This window comes from Tenrec ecaudatus, chromosome 7 (assembly GCF_050624435.1).
Source record: "Tenrec ecaudatus isolate mTenEca1 chromosome 7, mTenEca1.hap1, whole genome shotgun sequence".
Lineage (NCBI taxonomy): Eukaryota > Metazoa > Chordata > Mammalia > Afrosoricida > Tenrecidae > Tenrec > Tenrec ecaudatus.
Window position 1 is genome coordinate 41792564 of NC_134536.1, and position 19886 is coordinate 41812449.

The following is a 19886-nucleotide window of genomic DNA, read 5'->3' on the forward strand; positions in this document are numbered from 1 at the left end:
TAGATGCATGTGGTCAACTCATGCTACCAAAAGATGCTCTATTTACGTGGTTCCTCCTGTCTGACCCAATCTACAAGTGCTTTGTCCTTTCCCACAGGGACTTATGAGCGTGTCTGGAAAGCTGGTTCCTTAGGGTTTAGCTTTAAGTGGTTTCTCCTTCTAGAAATGTTCTTTGAACTTTCTGCTTGAAATAACATTCCTCCCAATCCCAGCTCCCTGTATGTTTTTCCAATAAAGTCCTTACAAATTATAATGACTTGGTCTATTTGCATGCTTTCTTTTGCTTCCTTCAGTAGACTTAGGGAGTAATTTGCATTTAAAGCTGTTATTCATTGTCATCGAGTCCATTTCAACTCATAACAACCCAGTATACATGTGCAAGGTGAACCGGCTTCATTATATTCTCAAAGCTTTCAGAAGCAGATTGTAAAGTTAATCTCAGAACAGAACAAAACAAAGCAAAATGCTCTGCCATTGAGTCAATTCCAAGGCCTAGCAACTAAGACAGGGAAGAACCGTCCACGGGTTCCCAAGAGAGTACCTCTTTATGGGGGATAGAAAGCCTCATCTTTTTCCAGAGGAGCAGCTAGTAGTTTCAAACTGCTGAACTTGTGGTTAGCAGCCCAATTCTTAACCACTACACCACTAGTACCTATAAGGCACATCCAGGTGAGTTCAAACCACCAAACTTTTGGCTAGTAGTGAAGCACAAAACTTTGCACTTCCCAAGGCCTTTGAGTTCTGTTACAGCATTTGAGCTCTCAGGGGGCAGGTACCTTGACTGACTTGTTGATCAGTACCTAACGCACAGTACCTAATGCACAGTAAGGGCCTGGTATGTGTTACCTCAGAAACCAGTTGACATGGGGATGACCTTGACACATGGAAATGCTGACTCAGTAACTCTATAGAGCAGAGTAGATCTGTACATTTCTGAGGCTTTAAATCTTCATGAGAGCAGGAAACATCATCTTTATCTATGGAGTAGTTGGTAGTTTCAAACTGTTGACCTTGTGGTTAGTAGCCCAATGCCTAAAAGACTCAATGACAATGAATCTGAGTTCATGGAAACTCTGTGTGCTCCATGGAGATGTTCAACGGCTGATTTTTCAAAACTAGGTCGCATAGCCTCTGTTCCAAAGTACTTCTAGGTGGAATCAAACCTCTGCCTTTTCAGTGAGCAGCTAATTGTGTTGACCATCTGCACCATTCTGAGACATATATATATTAAGTGCCTAATTATTTGGCTGAGTGACTGAATTATTTAACTGAAGAGTATAAATGGGTGTCAGACCAGAGTTTATCCATGGACCTTGCAGAGTATTTGCTCTATAGTCTTGGCAGAGTTATTTGCCTTGCTAAATCTCTTGATTGCCTTCATCTATAAAATTATGAGAATATTTATAAACACAGACATGCTGTGAAGATCAAATGAAATAATGTGAGTAAAGAGGTTAGCACCATTTCTAATAAAATGGGATTAGACAACAATTACCTGTCATTATTACTGCCAAAACTAGGAAAGGGGAGAGGATATAAGGTGAATGATGATCCCAATGAGTACTTATTAGGAATTTTATATGCCTTTAGCGAAACTGAGACTAGTGTTGCTAATTGGGCACTTTCTTTGAGTCAGAAAACCACCAGTTACCAGTGACTAAATGTGCATATGTCCATAGGAGGAAAGAAATACAACAAATACTTTTCCCTTGAGATATTTAAGGGATAGGATTCCATAATTTATCCCTACACAACTTGTTTTGGATACTCTCTGGTCTTCTTCCTGAAGCACAACCTTGGAAGGAGCCAAACAGGAAACAGTTTGGAGAGGGACAGTGTTTTCAGAACTTGATGCACAATCTCTGTCCAACTGCTCCATGCCACCCCAAAGACAACTCTGTCCATCTGCTCCCGCCACCCCAAAGACAAGTGAAGAAACGACGAAGGAGTTGGGGCTACTCTGTTATCCTGTTAGGGGGCCATCCTGAGTCAAGATTGACTCTGGAGTAATGGTGCATCAGCTGTGAAGGGGAGGAAAGCAAGTGGGTGGATGCTTTTGTTTGGCTTCTATGTAACAACAGAGAAAATCTTTATGGCATCGGAAAGTCTTTATTCCATAGTATATAACTTTCTAGTTTAATATGTATTTATATGAAAACTAGCACATGAAATTAAGATATGCCTCCTTTATCATTATAAATAATTTTATAAATGTCAAAAAATTAAGAAATGTGTTGGTGATAATCTACATTATAAATCTCAAGCAGAAATTTGAAAGTTCATAAAAAAGAATGAACTTTTGAAAATGTGCAAACATATCATATAGTTGCCAAAAAATTGAAACATCTTTTATTTTCCACTTAAGAAATTTTTTTTAATTAGCCCTTATTTTTGGTTTAAAGATTTAACTAATGTTTTTAATTTTCCTTATTTTGCTGTGGAGCCCATACAAACTATATTAGTTAAGCTTTAGTTTACTTCTAATCACAGGTTTGCAAGTAAATGTTCTAGATTAAAATCATTAAATTCCATGCAAAAATCATATTTCTGCTGGCAGCATCTCAAGATCTACCTGAATATGGGAAGTATTTGAGGTCATGGGTGTTGGTGATAATATAGCTTTTCTAAGAAAGAGTGTTTGTGTAAATGTGGTTGAAAACTGTGGAAACAGCAACATGGAATTATAGGAAACTCACCTTTCAGAAATGAATGCGGCTTTATTCATGATCCCTATTAGGCTATCTGCATGTTGTTGTTTGGGGAGGGGGTGGTGTTTTGTTTTGTTTCTTTTATCTTTTATTTTATCTTTATTATTCTTATTTATTTTTTGTGTTTTGGTGGGTATCTATACAAGAAATGCAGAATAGGGAGTCTTACGGAGACAGCAGCCAGACTGACACTTCCTGGGGTGTGGGAGGGGAACCAGGAGCCAACAATGACAGGTACAGGGGAAGAGTAAGTGTTCTGAAATGGACCATAAAGAGGGTGTAGCTTTTCTGGTCATGTTTGATCAATCGACTTGTATCTGAAAGAAATTACTGAGAGGTGAATGACAGGCAAATGTAACAGTGGTGTAGTAGGAAAACAAGCATATATGTAAATATGTGTATGAATATGTGTCTGGTTGTTTATATATGTATATATATGTAAATGCAACAATGAAGCAGATGGACTTTGGGCCTGTACTTAAATCTTACCTCAGTACAAGAATGGTTTGTTATTCTAGTGTGGCATTGTGTGATACCCACCTTCCTGACACACTCATTGAAGGTAAGATGGATGGATAAGCAAATGTGGTGAAGAAAGCAGATGGTGCCCGGCTATTAAAAGATATAGCATCTATGGTTTTAAAGGCTTGAAGTCAAGCAAACAGCCATCTAGCAGGGAAGCAACAAAGCCCACCTGGAAGAAGCACACCAACCTGTGTGATCATGAGATATCGACGGAAAGAGGTATCAGAAGTTTGAAAAACACCCAACCAAATCAACATTAAGGGAAGTGGATGTGATGGAGACCCAAAGTCCACCAACAAGACAATTGGAGAGTCTCTTTTAGAAGCCTCGCAGAATGGGGGATAAATTCAGGGTGTGGTGTGGCACTGATGAACCACATAACTATCCTCTAGTTCTTTAAGGTTTCTTCTCCTTTCTATTAAGGCCCTTATGTGCTATGCCTCATTAATCATGTCAGATTTGTGTATGTTCATTTGTACATTCAAGAACAATCAGTACATGGTAGTCAAGAGAGATGACCCCTCAGGGACAGTGCTAGGAGTAAGGGTTCCCTGAGGGTATGGGAAGTGGGGGTGGGAGTGAATAGCATTGAGGATTGTATAGCCCCACCTGATGGGATTGAACAACAGGGCTCTATGGGCAGGGAAGAGATAGATTGAAATAAGGAAGATAATGTCAATAAAAATACTATTTAATTTAAATGAAAGAAAGAATGCTACAGTTAACCTTGAAAAAGTTTCTGGTTAAAATTCAAGGAGCAAATTACTTGTAACTACTCAGTGATTCTCAACTTGTTCATGTATTTGTTGTTGTTGGTAGGTGCAAGAGAGTAAGCTACCAGACATTGTAGACAACTGCATCAATACACCTCAATGAGGGCCTTCCTCTTTTTCACTGCCCACCCCACCCCACCCTCTCCTCCCGATTTTGCCAAGGGTGATATCCTGCTCCAAGGACTGGGTTTTCCTGATAACATGTCCAAAGTTGAGGTGTGAGTATTTTCGTGTGTTTGTCTGTTCATTCAAACATCATTGTCAGTCCTGATTAATCAGCTTTGACCCAGTGAGTTTCCCATTCTTTATAGGTTGTATTTTCTTCCCCATATCTTTTATGCCTAGTTGATTTCTGTTTGTTTTCTTTAAGCTTCTAGGGATTGAGAACTTCAAATTTCTGGGAACTGGGTGGTTTTTGGTTCCTAGAAATATTCTTGAGATTGTTCTATTATGTAGTTAATTGGGGAAAATTTGATGCTCTGGAGTCTTGTGTTCTTTCTTATTCTTTCTTTCTTTTTTTTTTTAATTTGTTATGCTAGACCAGAGTCTTACTTTGTCTAGGACTAATTATCCTCTTCTGCCAAGATAAGGCCCTTAAACCTAAAGCCTGGAGATTTGCGTCTGGTTGGTTGGAACAAGCCGTTTCCCAGCCTGTGGGAGTTCTGGGTCCTATTTCATTTCATCCGATTCAGTGATTATTTTTCCCTCCTTAGGGTAGTTTCCTCTGTCCGTGCTTTACTGAATATTAGCTAATGCTTTGGCAGTTCTTCAGATTTCTAGTTTTGTACACCTATCCCCTCTCAGGAACTCTGGGTGCCACGTGACCTTGAGCTTTCTTCTCTCTGGATTCCCAGCTCCATCTCCCACCTGCAGGTAGTCAGTCCACAGATCTCCACCTGAGCTGCACCTCTCTATGGCCTGCCAATTCCCATGACTGTAGCAATCATAATGCTGAGTTCATTTACTTCCTATTGCCCAGGAGTTACGGTCCTTCATTGTCCGAAGCTAATGACCAAAAAACTGTTATTTTCTATATTTGTTTCATTTTTTTCTTTAGTTCTTTTATGTAAGAGGCTAAATCCAATCCAATTTTTTAATATGGACTACAAGGGAAGTCCATATGCCTCTTAAATGTCATTTATCTAGATTTATAAAATGTACAATGTTTCAAACAGCGAAGTCTAGTCTGTGTACACTCACTACTATACTTATGTACTTGGACATGTTTGTTCAGTTTTAACTTATTTTTCCAACTTATTACATACTTCACATGTGTCTTTTTAACTTTCCTTCTTAAAAACAAAACTCTGATACTCCCTATTGTGGCAAGAAATATAGCAAATTCTTAAATTCCTTAGGTCCTCTCCAAACAAACCCATCACATCGCATTTTTCTCAGCTTTTAAGCCCAATTTATTATGGTTATACCTCTTCCTGTTCTCTGGTCTTAAAAATTGTCTATGACAAAAACAGTGTCAGGTTTTTCAAATGCCTTTCAATCAAACATCTTTTGGAGCAGATCCTGAATTTTTCTCTCCTACTCCTTTACCCAAAACCATGTCCCATGAGTCTGCTCATGGCAATCCTCTTGTGGCTGTCTATGCTGGGGAATATTTTTATAATGCTGGCATATTTGAAGATAGTTTGACTAGATACAAAGTTATGGATTTCAAACAATATCCCTAGAGTAAAGAATCAAATCCCTGGGGGTTCTAACAGTAAACACTGGGCTGTAAACCCAAAACCTGTCCATGTAGATCCAACCAAAATCACTTTGAAAAGCAGGCCTGGCCATCTGCTTCCAAAAGACACAGCCTCCGGACCCGATGAAGCAGCTCTCTGCACACAGGGGGTCAACATGAGTCAGAATTGACTTATTGGCGACTAACAAGAACAAAAATAGTTGTAAAATAACCCTTTATTTTCTTCTTAAATCCAGTGCTTGCTACTGAAAACTACCTATGTGTCTGGCTCCAGGGTCTTTACTGTCTTCCTGCTGTGTGGCTGTTGTGGTGGTTTGCCATGGAATGGAGGATATCTTGCCCCTGGTGGCACGGTGGTTAAGCACTTAGCTGAACCCAAAACTGGGAGAAACAAATGCACCAGCCACTCTGTCAGAGAAAGATGAGGCAACCTGATTCTATAGATTAAAACCTTGGAAATCCTATGAGGCAAGTCTACCCCAACCTACAGGAAGACTGAGTTGGAATCAACTTGACAGCAAACAATTTGATTTAGTTAATCTTTATGGAAGCAGATAGGCAGCTTAATCTTTTCTCCCATGTAATCTTGGGGTGAGTTTAAACCACCGACCTTGTGGCTAGTAGCTGAGTATTTACTAGGGGCATCTGTGTTTTGTTCTAAATACCATATAGACGTCTATGATGTGAATATCTGTCCTTTTTTGGTAATCTTTCAGGTACATTTCCTAAATTTAAGTTCACAATCTGTTATCTTAATACTTATTTCTATTAATATCTATAATCTTGAATATGCTTTCACTTTTGAAATGGTTGTGCCCCTCAAAACTGACCAATCATGTCAGTTGAGTTCCATACTCTCTATTTGCATGTCTAGCCATCATTTGGTGGGAGTTACAAAGACTTTCAGAAAGGGATATCCATTTTTTTTAAAGAAAGGAAGAAAAGATATAATTTCAGATGTCAGATGGATCATGGCTCAAAGCAGAGAATACCAGAAAGATGTTTGCTTGTGTTTTATTGGCTATGCAAAGACCTTAAACTCTGTGGAGCATAGAAAACTATAGATATCCTTGAGAAGAACGGGAATTCCAGAACACATCATTGTGCTCATGCAGATTTATACATAAACCAAGAGACAGTTGTGAAAACAGAACAAGGGCATACTGGATGGTTTAAAACCAGGAATGGCGTGTGTCAGGATTGTATATTCTCACCACACTTATTCAATCTGTATGCTGAGCAAATCACCAGAGAAGGTGGATTATATGAAGAAGAATGTGGCATCAGAATTGGAGGAAGGCTTATCAGCAACCTGAGATATACAGATGACACAACCTTACTTACTGATAAAGAGCAAGGATTGCAATTTACACTATAGATTACAACTCAACATAGAGAAGATCAAAATCCTCATAACTGGACCCATACAGAACTTTGTGATAAGTAGAGAGAATGTTGATGCTATCAAGGTTTTCAGCTCATGGAAGCAGTAATCGAGAGATCAAATGTGGCATTGTCTTAGGTAACGCTGCTGCACAAGACCTCTTCAAAGTGTTGAAAAGCTAGGAGGTTACTCTGAAGACTATGGTGCACCGTACCCAAACCATGGTATTTTCAAATGTCTCATATGACATAAAGGTTGACAATGGATAAGGAAGACATGAGAAGAATTGATGCATTTGAATTGTGGGGCTGGCAAAGAATACTGAAAGTACTGACTACCAAAAGGACAAACAAATGTGTCTTGGAAGAAGTGCACCTAGAATGCTCCTTAGAGGAAAGAATTGCTAGACTTCCTCTGAGGAGAGACCAGTCCCTGGAGAAGGACATCATGTTTGGTAAAGTAGAGGGGCAGCAAAAAGGAGGAAGGCCCTCAGCAAGATGGACTGACCCAGTGCCTGAAGCCGTGCGCTCAAACATAAGCACAATGGTGAGGGTGGGGTAGGTCTGAGCAGTGTTTCCATCTGTTGTTAATATTGTTGTTGTGAGTCAGAATTGACTCACTGGCACCTAAAAACAACAAAGACTAGGGATAGGAGGGCCATACTCAGCAATTCAACTGTGCCACAATGACTCACGCATTAGTATTTCTTAAGGATCCATAGATAATTTCACTTGCAACTAATAGTACTAGTATCCCAAGAATTTGGAAAATGAACAATGGAGACCTAAGTGCCTGAGTCTGGTTGTTACCATCTTTTGAATTAGAACTTCAGAAGGAAAGACTGCTTGACTGTCCATAATCGTTCGCAATTTACTCTTAAGGATACCTGATTCAGAGACCTGGGTGACGGGAGTATTTGTCCGAGGATAATGGAGATATTGGATCCCAGAGCAGAATTTCAATCATTCTTTTTATAGTTTGTCTTTTCACTGCCCTTTAGAACTGCATCTAATCTCAGATTGAAATCATCTCCTCACACCTTCTCTCTCTCTCTCTTTCTCTATCTATCTATCTCACACACACACAAATGAACACACTCACTCTATAAAAACCTGCAAGTTTCCAGATGAGAAATCTGGCACGCAAGAAAATGAAATGGCTTGTCAATGGTTAAGTCATAATTAGTATGGTCCAATCAACCTGAGAGCAGTGAGTTAGCCTTATGGTTTAACCAGTGCAAAAGGAGCCCTAGTAGGATAATGGGTTACACATTGGGCTGCTAGCCAAGAGGTCAACCGTTTGAACCCACCATCAAGCTGCTCCTGTAAAGATTTAGAGTCTCAGAAACAATAGGGAGCAGTTCTACTCTGCTCTAGCTGTTGTCAGGAGCTGGAACCTGTCCCCTGGCAGTGGGCAGCTCAGTGGGTCCCACAGTAAAATATAACACTTGGACTTTTCTCAGAAGTCATTGGGAGATGATGACAGTTTTATTTTTATTATTAATTATTTTATTGGGGGCTCTTATAGATAAGTATAACAATCCAAAATTCAATTGTATCAAGCACACTTGTACCTATGTTGCCATCATCATTTCCCAAACATTTTCTATCTATTTGAGCCCTTGGTATCAGCTCCCTCCCTCCTTCTCCCTCTCCCCTCCCTCCCCCTCTCTCTCCCCCTCAGGAATCCTTGATGTATATACTCCGGTCCAGCCGGATTTGTAAGATAGAACTAGGTCATGATAGTGGGGTGGGGAGGAACCTTTCAAGAACTAGAGGAATGTTGTGTATTTCCTTGGTGCTATCCTGCTGAACTGATAAAAGTTTTCAAAGAAGGGAAATGTCAATAAACTAGGTTGTAAATTCCTAAAAGGGAGGCGCCATGTTGGTATGACAGTAGAATCATTAGAGACTGGGGAAGAAAATGGCAAAAAGCAGGCAATAAAGATATTGTGAAGAGATGGATGGATGGATGGATGGATGGAGAGAAAGAGCTAGTTATGAAGAGGCAACATAAAAGGGAAGAAAACACTTAATGAGGGCTAAGATAATTACCAAAGAAACAAATTGTTAAAGAAACCCTTTACTACAAAATAGTAAGTATGCAACAGTAAAAATGAGACAGATGAGAGAGTTACAAGGAAGTAACCAGTGGAACCTGTGAAATCCTGTAGTATTGTAGACCCAACATGGATTCTGTAGGCCAAATGATAAAAACTCACTGCCATCGAGTCGATGCTGACTCACGGTGACTGTATAGGGCAGGGTAGAAGTAGCCTGTGAGTTTCTGAGACTGTCATGTTTTATGGAGAAACCACGTCCTTCTCCTATGGAGCAGCTGGTAGTTTTGAACTGCCAAGCTTTCAAATTGCAGCCCAACATGGAACCACTACACCACATCCTAGGGTCCCTAGGCCAAATGAGAGTTTCATTTAATTCATCCAAGGGAACACACAATAATGTAAGTTCAGAGATAAAGCTAGTGAATGTATTTCCTGCAGAGTAAAGTATCTTAAACATACTTTATTTTTCTCACTTATATACTTTCAATAAATATCTATTGAATTTGTACTTGCATAAATAAACAAGGCTTTATCTAATTCACACAATCAAACTACTTAATTTCCCAGTGCCGTTGCAGCTGAAGTGACTTCAACAATGGTTCTAGCTGGTGCTTGGCACCGTTGAAATGGAAAGGTTTTATATTTGCTAACATTTTTCCTTGTTTTCCTAATTTTACAATTTACACTTAATGGATTTTAAAAGTTCGCCTTGGACTGAATGTGCTTAATAAATACACCTGCACATGAACTAACTACCCAAACCTAGTACTGTGTACCTTTAAAGAAAAGCTTTTTAAAATAGAAAAGAAGAATTAACAACCTGTCATCAAGTCAATTGGAACTGGTATCAGCCCCATAGATTCTAAGGAAAGCTTAGCATGTGGCCAAGAGCCCTGGTTGCCAAGTGGTTAAACGCTCGCAGTTAACAGAGGATTGGAATCCGCCAGCTGCTTCTGTAAGGATGCTTGCTGCCTCTTAGCCAGCCCCTACTCACTGTGACTCTGTTTAACTGAGTAGAACTGCCCCATAGGGGTTCCAAGGCTGTCATCTGTCTGCAAGCCGACTCTCACATCTTTCTCCCACAGTGTTGCTCATGGGTTCCAACTGCCTATCTTTTGGTTAACACGTGAGAGCACAACTACTGTGTCATTCTCTGCCCTGTAGGATTGCTGAAAGTCAGAATCCACTTGATGGAAGGAAGCATATTTGGTTTGGATTTGGGTAGCATGTATGTGGTAGTTACATAATGTCATGTCAACTTGATAAATAAATGCAGGGATGTAGTCTGGCCTGTCAATCAGGTCACAACCTGATGGTGCCTACTTGTGGTCATAGCCTAATCATGAGGATTCTAGGAACATCCTTTCTTTTCCCCTGGAGAAGGGTCACACACTCTCTCTGCTTCACCTTCCTGTTGAGGAGTCACACTCAGAGAGCTGGAGGATCCAGGTGGAGACCCGCACCAGTGCTGAGATGCTTCCACTGGCACTGGATCCACAAGACTTCACACTCACTGGCCTGTGATCTTCCTGCATTCAGCATCATTGCATGTACTGCATGAGCCTGAGGAGCAATTTATCAGCTAGTAACAGACATATGAGCTAATATCAGATTTATGTACTTAATGTGGACTGAGCTGAGATGTTTTCTCAATATACAATTTCACTTTAACATAAAGCTCTCTTATACGTATATGTATGTCCCTGGTTTGTTTCTCTAGTCAGCCTGGCCTAACACAATGTAGCAAAAGAGGATTTTTTTTTTTTTGCTAAGAAGGATTTTAGGTATAAAGAATATCCCTTTATAATGTGGTGCCTAATTGAACAACTACAGCAAAGTATGAGAGAATAGAATCATTTGGAGAGTGGGAAACTAAACAGATTGGGAGGAAAGGAAAGAGTAAGAAAGATAATAAGTAAGTCCTAGGTGGACGTGTAATTGAAGAGAGGATTCTATACATCAGGAAGTGAGAAAAGCCAGAATGCAGGCAGTACACAAAAAGAGAAAGAACAGTAGTGTGGACTATTAGTAAACCAAATTCTGACTCACCACCCCCTACAGGACAGAGTAGAACTGCTCCTTTGGGTTTCTGAGACTGTCAATCTTCACTGGAGCAAACAACCTCACCTATTTCCCTTGAAACACCAGGTGGGTTTGTACCATCAAACTGGTTAGCCGAACACTTAACCCACCACACCAGCAGTGCTCTGAGTGGAATATACAAAAAAAGAAGAGATGAGCAAGAATAAGCAACATACTTCAACATTAATTGAAGTTGTCTTTGAATATCTTCCATGAGGACAAGAAACTTATTGAGCTCGTGAGGAAAGAGAAAAAAATTAAATATGAGACCCAGTGAGAAGAAAGCAAGTAACCAAAACACATGTTAGTGAAACAAAACTCATTATGTGAAAGCTATTGAGTGAAACCACAGGACGGAGGCTCGTGCTGGAAAGATGATTTCTAAGCTCAAAAAGACAACAGGGGTTCCTAGTGGTGACAAAATCAAACTCAAAGTTTATTTCAAAGTTTTCATGTATTTCCAATTAGCAAATAGATTTAGTGCACATGAATGTGAAAGAAACAAAAACAGGCTTTCAAAGGTACCGGGCAAATGCACCAAGTAGACTAGTAACAGGGGAAACTACCTGTGCCTTCAAATATAGAAATTACAAAAAGCTTGAATTGTATAAAGAGATTACACACAGTGGTCTCAAAATAAATATGGAATATCAAAGAAAGTGGAGCAAAGGAAATTATGGCAATGGGACACAGTGCATTTGGGGCTGATAAGGTATGGTAAAATGAAATTTTTTAAGATGGCTCTCATATGCATTTCTATATAATTCCCACCACATGATTGGGTGGACCATGCAAATAAGGTGAAGTAGACTTGTAACTTGAGAACTGCTCAGTTTTGCCCTTCCCCTATCCGTAACAATGAGGCATCTCAGAAGCATGAAAAGGGAATTCCTGTGACCAATAAGGAAGAAGAGTCACCAGCAGAACATGTTTGAGGCCTCTCCCTGCCTGAAGTGGTGGAGGCAGCAGAGGCCAGGCCACACAAGGCCATGGGCCAAGGCCAAAAGATACGAGGAGCCGTACAGAGACGAGAGTAGGAGGCAGAGCGACAGGCCGACTTCTTGACCCATGGAAGCAGAAACCAAGGGATAAGTGAGGACAAGAAAGAAAGACTTATCTCCTGGTGGAAGAGAGGCATTAATGAGGGCCAAGGACTATATCCTTCACATTTTCTGATCCAGACTTGTGACAACGTGTTAACTTCCCTAATAACAACACCCACTACCACTCCTAAAATCATGAGTGTTGTTTGTGAGTTCTGTGTGCCAACTGCAATGAATTCTAGAACACAGAGGAAAAGTAGAGTGCTGTGAGCAGAATAGTTGGTATCAGAATAAAGTAAAAGAAAGATGGAGGCTGGAGGCATGACTGACCTCTACCTTGTGTCCATTAGCCTTGGATTGGTAAGGAATTGGACTTTCCTCATCCTTCCTGTAGCCAAAGGAGATCAGATGTGGCTCCCACACAATTTCTTTATAGGGTCATTAAGATGTTTGACCTTTGCTCCTCCACCTCCAGCCTCTTCTTCTTTTTGCCAGTTTTCTTTTTTTTTTTTTTTATCGTTTTATTAGGGGCTCATACAACTCTTACCACAATCCGTAGATACATCCATTGTGTGAAGCACATTTATACATTCGTTGCCCTCATCATTCTCAAAATGTTTGTTCCCCACCCAAGCCCCTGGCATCAGGTCCTCATTTTTCCCACTCCCTCCTTCTCCCCCCCCCTCATGAAGCCTTGATAATTTATAAATTATTATTTTTTCATATCTTGCTCTGTCCCACGTCTCCCTTCACCCACTTTTCTGTTGTCTGTCCCCCAGGGAGGAGGTCATATGTAGATCCTTGAAATCGGTTCCCCCTTTCCAACCCATCCTCCCTATGCCCTCCCAGTATCGCCACTCACACCACTGGTCCTGAGGGGATCATCCGACCTGGATTCCCTGTGTTTCCAGTTCCCATCTGTACCAGTGTACATCCTCTGGTCTAGCCAGAATTGCAAGGTAGGATTCGGATCATGACAGTGCGGGGGGGGGGGGGAGGGGCTGGGGAACATTTAGGAACTAGAGGAAAGTTGTATTTTACATCGTTGCTACATCACACCCTGACAGACTCGTCTCCTCCCCAAGACCCTTCAGTAAGGGGATATCTAGTGGCCTACAAATGGACTTTTGGTCTCCACTCCACACTACCCTGCTCATTCACTATGGTAGGATTTTTTGTTCTGATGATGCCTGATACTTAATCCCTTTGACACCTTGTGATCTCACAGGCTGGTGTGCTTCTTCCATGAGGGCTTTGTTGCTTCTAAGTCAGATGGCCACTTGTTTACCTTCAAGGCTTTAAGAACCCAGACGCTATATCTTTTGATAGCCGGGCACCATCAGCTTTCTTCACCATATTTGGTTGTTCACCCTCTTTATCTTCAGTGGTTGTGGTGGGAAGGTGAGCATCATAAAATGCCAATTTAATAGAAGAAAGTATTCTTGAATTGAGGGAGTACTTGAGTGGAGGCCCAACTTCCATCTGCTACCTTAATAACAAATCTATAAATATATGCACATAGATCTATTTCCCCATCCTCATATATAAATATATTTGCATATTTACATGTCTTTATCTAGACCTCTGTAAATGCCCTTTGCCTCCCAGCTCTTTCCTCTATTTCCTTTGACTTCCCTCCTGTCCCACTATCATGCTCAGTCCCCACCAGGGTTTCAGCATTTCCTCTTAATTACATTACCCTTGATCATGCCCAACCAGGCCTCCAAAACCCTCCTCACCACCGATTTGGATCGCTTGTTGTTCCCTTGTCCCTGGGCTTATTAACACCACTACCTTTCCCCCCACTGCCCCCTCTCCCATGACCCCGCGGAACTCTCAGTCCCATTGTTTTCTCCTCCAATTGTTCATCCAGCCTATCTTATTTAGACAGTCCTGCAGAGATAATAATATGCACAAAAACAACACAGAGCAAAGCCAAACAAGAACATGCAACAAAACAACTACAACAACAAACCAATGACAAAAAAAAAAACACAAAAAAGAAAAGCTTGCAGTTAGTTCAATGATTGTTTGTTGGCCTTTAGGAGTGTTTTCCAGTACAGTCTGTTGGGGCGCCACGCCTTGGCCACAAAGTCCACCGTCAGCATTCCCTGGGGACCTCGCCACTCCATTCCCTTGCTGCTCTGTTGCACCCCCTAAATGTTTTGCCTCAGTGTGGCGGGATCCCACCAGGTGCAATTCCCACACTGTGTCTCTGGTGTTGTCCCCTATAGGGCTATGGGTCAGTGAGGGGCATCATGTCTCATAGTGGGGCCGGCCATGTGGTCCTCTCTGTCAATTAGCTTCTCTAATTGGGAACATCGACCTCACGGCCTGGTGGGCCATGATGTGCTCCACTCTCTCCTCTTCCCCCTTCATCTGCTCTCCTATGTTCCAATCAGATATGTCCCTCTTCTGGAGCTGTAGATTCAGTGCCGTCCTTTGAAATAAATTCTTCTGAGGGGAGGGGCAGGTATCGACTTAGTAGTTGAGGTTGGGGCCGATCCCACAGACCTCTCCACTGGTTCCCTACTCCACGCTGGGATGTTGCGTTCACATCTTGGAGCACCGGGTTGAAGTTTGGGCCCTCTTTCCCTGTGGTGACACAAACAATACCCTCCCCTTGGGTGGGTTAGTGCCCTGTGCCCCAGCTACCCTTTTCTTTTTTGTTATTATTATTTTTTCCCTTTCCCCACCCCTTTTTAGTTGTCTACCATGTGTACCCCTGTATTTGGTCTGGTCCCTGACATATTATCTGGTCCTCACCCCAGGAATGTTTGTGTACCGTAGCTATTTCCCTATGCCCCTTTTGCCTTTTTTTGTAAAGCTTACCTCAGCAGCCTTTCAAGTCTCTCTATATTTACGTCAATGCTATCTTGAGGTCTGTTTTTGGGTTGTTGTTTTTTTTTTGTCCTCTGGGTGAGGTTGTTCTATTTGGTGGTCTCTTATTTATGCTTGACGAATGTTGTTCTTTTGCTCATACTGGGTCGGCAAGGATCTTTTGTAGGGCTGGGTTTCTTCTAACATATTCTTTTGGTTTTTCCTTGTCTGGGAAGATTCTTACTTCTCCATCTATCTTGATCAATAATTTGGCTGGGTAGAGTATTCTTGGGTTTGCATTGTTTTCCTTAAATTTTTGGAATATGTTACTCCATTTTCTCCTCTTCTTCATAGTTTCTGCTGATAGGTCTGAGAATATTCTTATTTGGGAACCTTTATACGATTGCTTGTTTTTCTCTAGCTGCTCTCATGATTTTCTCCTTTCCCTCAAAGTTGGATAATTTAACTATTATGTGCCTTGGTGACTTCTTCTTGGGATTCAGACTTGCTGGTGTTCTTTCAGCCTCCTCAGTGGTTGCCTGATTTTCATTCATTAAGCTGGGGAAGCTTTCCTCCAAGAATTCTCTCACTATTATTGCAGATGACTTCTTTGTTCTTTCTTCCTCTGGTGAGCAAATAATTCTAATGTTGTTCCACTTCATGGCATCAGACATAGCTCTTAAGTTTTCTTCAGCTTCACTGATGATATCAGATTTTTGTCCGGGTTTGTTAAAATCTGCTTGGCTGTCCTCCAAGTCACTGATATTGTTTTCTGATTCCTCCAGTCACTTCTCGAGATCCGTGAGTCTGCTACTGGTTTTTATTATCTCCTCCCTAATCTTATGTATTTCCCTTTGGTTTAAGGCTTTTAACTCTTCTATCATTTCATCCTTTTTCTGTATTGTTTCCCTCATATCCTGTATGACTCCAAATAGCATTCTGAACATTTCTTTCTGTGGCAACTCAATGTCTGCTGCTTCTATGCATGTCATTATGTTCAGGAGATCTTCTGCCGTTGCCTTTTGTTTCTCCCGTTTTTTAATTGAAGTCGTTGGGGCTGATAGATGTTTGTGTTGCGTTCTTTTAGAGGGGCCAGGTGCCATTTTCCAGGGAGTCAAAGAGCACTGGCTCTCTCTGGGAGACTTGTAGGAATGCTTCTTTGAACTTCCTACAGCTTATTTCACTATAGAATTAGCCTACCACTTTAGCCTCCTGTGGCTTACCTCTCAGGGGAGTAACCCAGAAGGCTGGCGGGTTGCCTGCTTTAGTGTTGGGGAGGTTGGGCAGAGGTTCCTGCAGCAGCTTAGAATGTTGAGGAGTGCTGACCGAGCTAACTTAGGACCCCATGCACACAGGCAGGAATTCCCCTGTAAGATGTTGAGCAGAGTATCCCCTGGTAAAGGTCGTCAGTGTCTTTCCTAGCCTCGGGATAGCTACACAGGGTGGAGATCACCTAGCTGGGTGTGGCGCAGGTGTAAATGCCATAGGCTAAGGGGAGTGGTCTGGAGGTTAGCAGTGGTGAGAGACCAAGAAAGAGACAAAGAGGAGAAAAAAAGTTAAAAAGCATATATCCACTGAGTCTGGGGGGGGGGGTGGGGGGATGGGGAGGGGGGATATAGTGAAGAGATGGAAACAAATGCAACTGTGTCCCGATCCCCACCAGTGGAGCCACAAGGGCTTAGTTCCTGCTCTGAGGTGGCAGCGGCAAGGTGCAGCTGTGATGAGAAAAGTCTCCCCCCCGCCCCCCAAGCAGACCTCCAAGACTGAGGTGTGGGGGAGAGGAGATGGAAACAAGAGCAACAATGTAGCTAAACCCCGATCCCTGCCCTGCTGTGGAGCCACAAGGGACCTGTCCCAGCCCCAAGGCGGTGGCGGCCAACTATGGCTGTGTTGAGACCAAGCCGCCCTACAGGATCCAAATGGTTCAGGCTCTGTCAGAGACAGTGGCAGGGCCAAGGTCAAGCCCCAACCGGCCTCCACTGAGGTAAGCTAAAAGCCCCCAGGCCTTAAAACCCCGTGGGTCTCTGCCTACTTATTTTTATGATGCTCCCCCTGCATTCCAGCAGTGTCAAATTTCCCTCTAAGTAACTATCCTCAGCTGAATTCTGCATAGTCCCACTGGTATGTGTAACTGCACCGCCATCTTCCCGAAGTCCGACAGTTTTCTAACCTCTCCGGTTTTCTGCATTCTTGGAGGGGGGCACCAACTTTTGGAGTTGGTTTCACCTTAGTTGTAGCTATTGTTTGTAACCATTGAGTTATACCTTTACAGTATCCCAGTGCACAACTGGACAAAATACTCTGGCTCAGTATCATCCTCATGAGCAGTTGTAAACCTATATTGTTTTCATTGGCGGTTAATGGAAGTTTTCAATGGCTGTTAAAGATCACAGGTCTTTCTTCCTACTCTTAGTCTATTAGTTCCCATGACACCTGCTCATCGTAACAGCATCCTGACACCCTACTTCATTCATGATTAAAGAGTTATTGAATAAATGACAGCATACTGACACCCTACTTCATTCATGTTTAAAAAGCTATTGAAAAAAAATGACAGCACTCTGACAGGTGATGGAACCAGGCTACCACAGAAAGTGAGAATCCTACAACTGAACAACCACTGTGCACTCTCTAGTCAATAAAAAGAGAGAAAATTACTTAAAGAGGGAAATGAGGTAGCACTAATTAATGTGAGTGACCAGAAGATACATACCCATGCTAAATTTTAAAAATTTACTGGTTTTGTGGACTAAGATCAAAGCCAAAGTAATGGAAACTTTGAACAAATAGGAAACAAACTGAAAAATAACAGATAAGCAATAACACTGAAAAGCACATAAGAATATACTAGAATTTTCTTTTTTAAGTTAATGACAGCACAGCTGATAAATTACAAACTTTGCTTTTTCCACCTTTATTTTCTTGTATACTAAATATTATCTATTTATAGCAGTACATGAACTTGTTCTCATAATATCAATAATGGAGAGTTAATATTATTTTAGCAAATAAAACTTTCCGGAAAAAAGTGTTATTTCAGTTATTGGTAGATACTACCACACATAGATACACATAAACACAAAATTCTGATAAACGTCTATCTTTTTACCACATTTTGTGAAAATGACTAGCTTATTTTATAAACTAATTAACAGAAGATATTAATAATAATATCCAAAGGGAAATAGCAAGGTGAACATACCAATCCTGAGATTATTCAACACCCTAATAGAATACTAATTAACAACAAGGTGGTAGCCTCTAGGCAGCTATCTTTTTGTACATCTGACAAGTCCTCTGTAATCCTCTGCAGTACAATATTTTGTCACAAATAAACTGCATATTCATATAATTATTTAATAGTTGTTTTATTATTAATTGCCATTCAATAAAGGTATATGTGGTGTTTCAATCCTTCCATGATTCTAAAATACTGGCCTCAAATGCAATTTATGCTGAGCTTTTTGTTTTGGCTTGCTTTTCTTCAGGTTCTAAAATTGTTTAACTCTTCTCCATCTGCTTATGGTTCTTTGTTTCTCCTACTTCTTCAAACCAAGCTCACTGCCATTGAGTCAATTCCTATCCTATAGAAAACCTATAAGATAGAGTAGGTCTGTCCCTGTGAGTTTCTGAAATGGTAGCTCTTTATTGGAGTAGAAATCCTCATCTTTTCCCTCTTGAGCAGCTGATGGTTTCAAACTGTGGACCTTATGGTTAGCAACCCACCACACAGCCACTATGTTGCCCAGGCTTTCCTGCCCTTCTATAATGTGCCACCTTTTATTTATTGTTTCTCCAGTGTCTATCAAAGCTCTCTATCTCCCTTCCTCCCCTAATCTCATTATCTTTTCTGGGTCATTTCTGCTTTGCTTTTTCAGAATTGGGGGATTACTACTCTTTGCAAATAATTTTGCAACCTGCAACTGGAGAGTAATAAATCCAGGCCCAAATAGAGGCAATCAAAGGCCAAGAAAAGAGGCTAAACATGATCAGGGGGGAGTCAGAGTTACAGACCTGGGTCCTGAAGGCCCACCACACATCACCTCACCTGGAACGATGGGGAGTTGCAGACTGGGTTCTTGCAGGCCTGCCTGGTGAGCATCCATCCACCAGGGTCTCTGAAAGATGCTACCTTGGTCTACTCCATCCCTTGGTCTATCCCTTCAGTGCTGCCTTGGTATATCCTAATGCTGCTCCATACCCTCCCAGCCCACACAGCTAGTGAAACAGTGGAGAGTGCATCCCTGTCCAGAAGGAATCTTTCCCCCAAAGCTAGCCTATATCTGGAACCCAGGGGACTAGCAACCGGTTCTGGGAGCTCCCCACTTCATTCTGGCCACACCACCTTAGACCCCAATGGGACCACCACCCATCCATTGGGCCCCAAGAGCCCTATCACTGTATTGAGAGCTACCTATCAGTCAAACTGAGTTCCCACATCTGTTCCCACCAGTGCTCACAATCTCTCATTGCTGTTGACCATTGAGTCACCACATCACCTGCCTACACAGCAGCCCGACCCACCTCAATAGTAGGCCACAGGCAGCTCTTGAAAACCCTGTTGCCAGTCACACAGAGAAAAAAAAACAAGGCCTCTTGGTCTCCCAGAAATATGGCACCGAACTCTTTAAAATCATCACGTAAACAACAGCATACCACATCACTCCCAATAAAAATACAAGAAAGACAAATCACAACAGCAGAGCCAGCACCACTCATAAGAATCTGTCGTGGATCTGCCACTAAAAGAAATTTGAGAAGGCTGCCTGGAGTAATACAAGAGATGA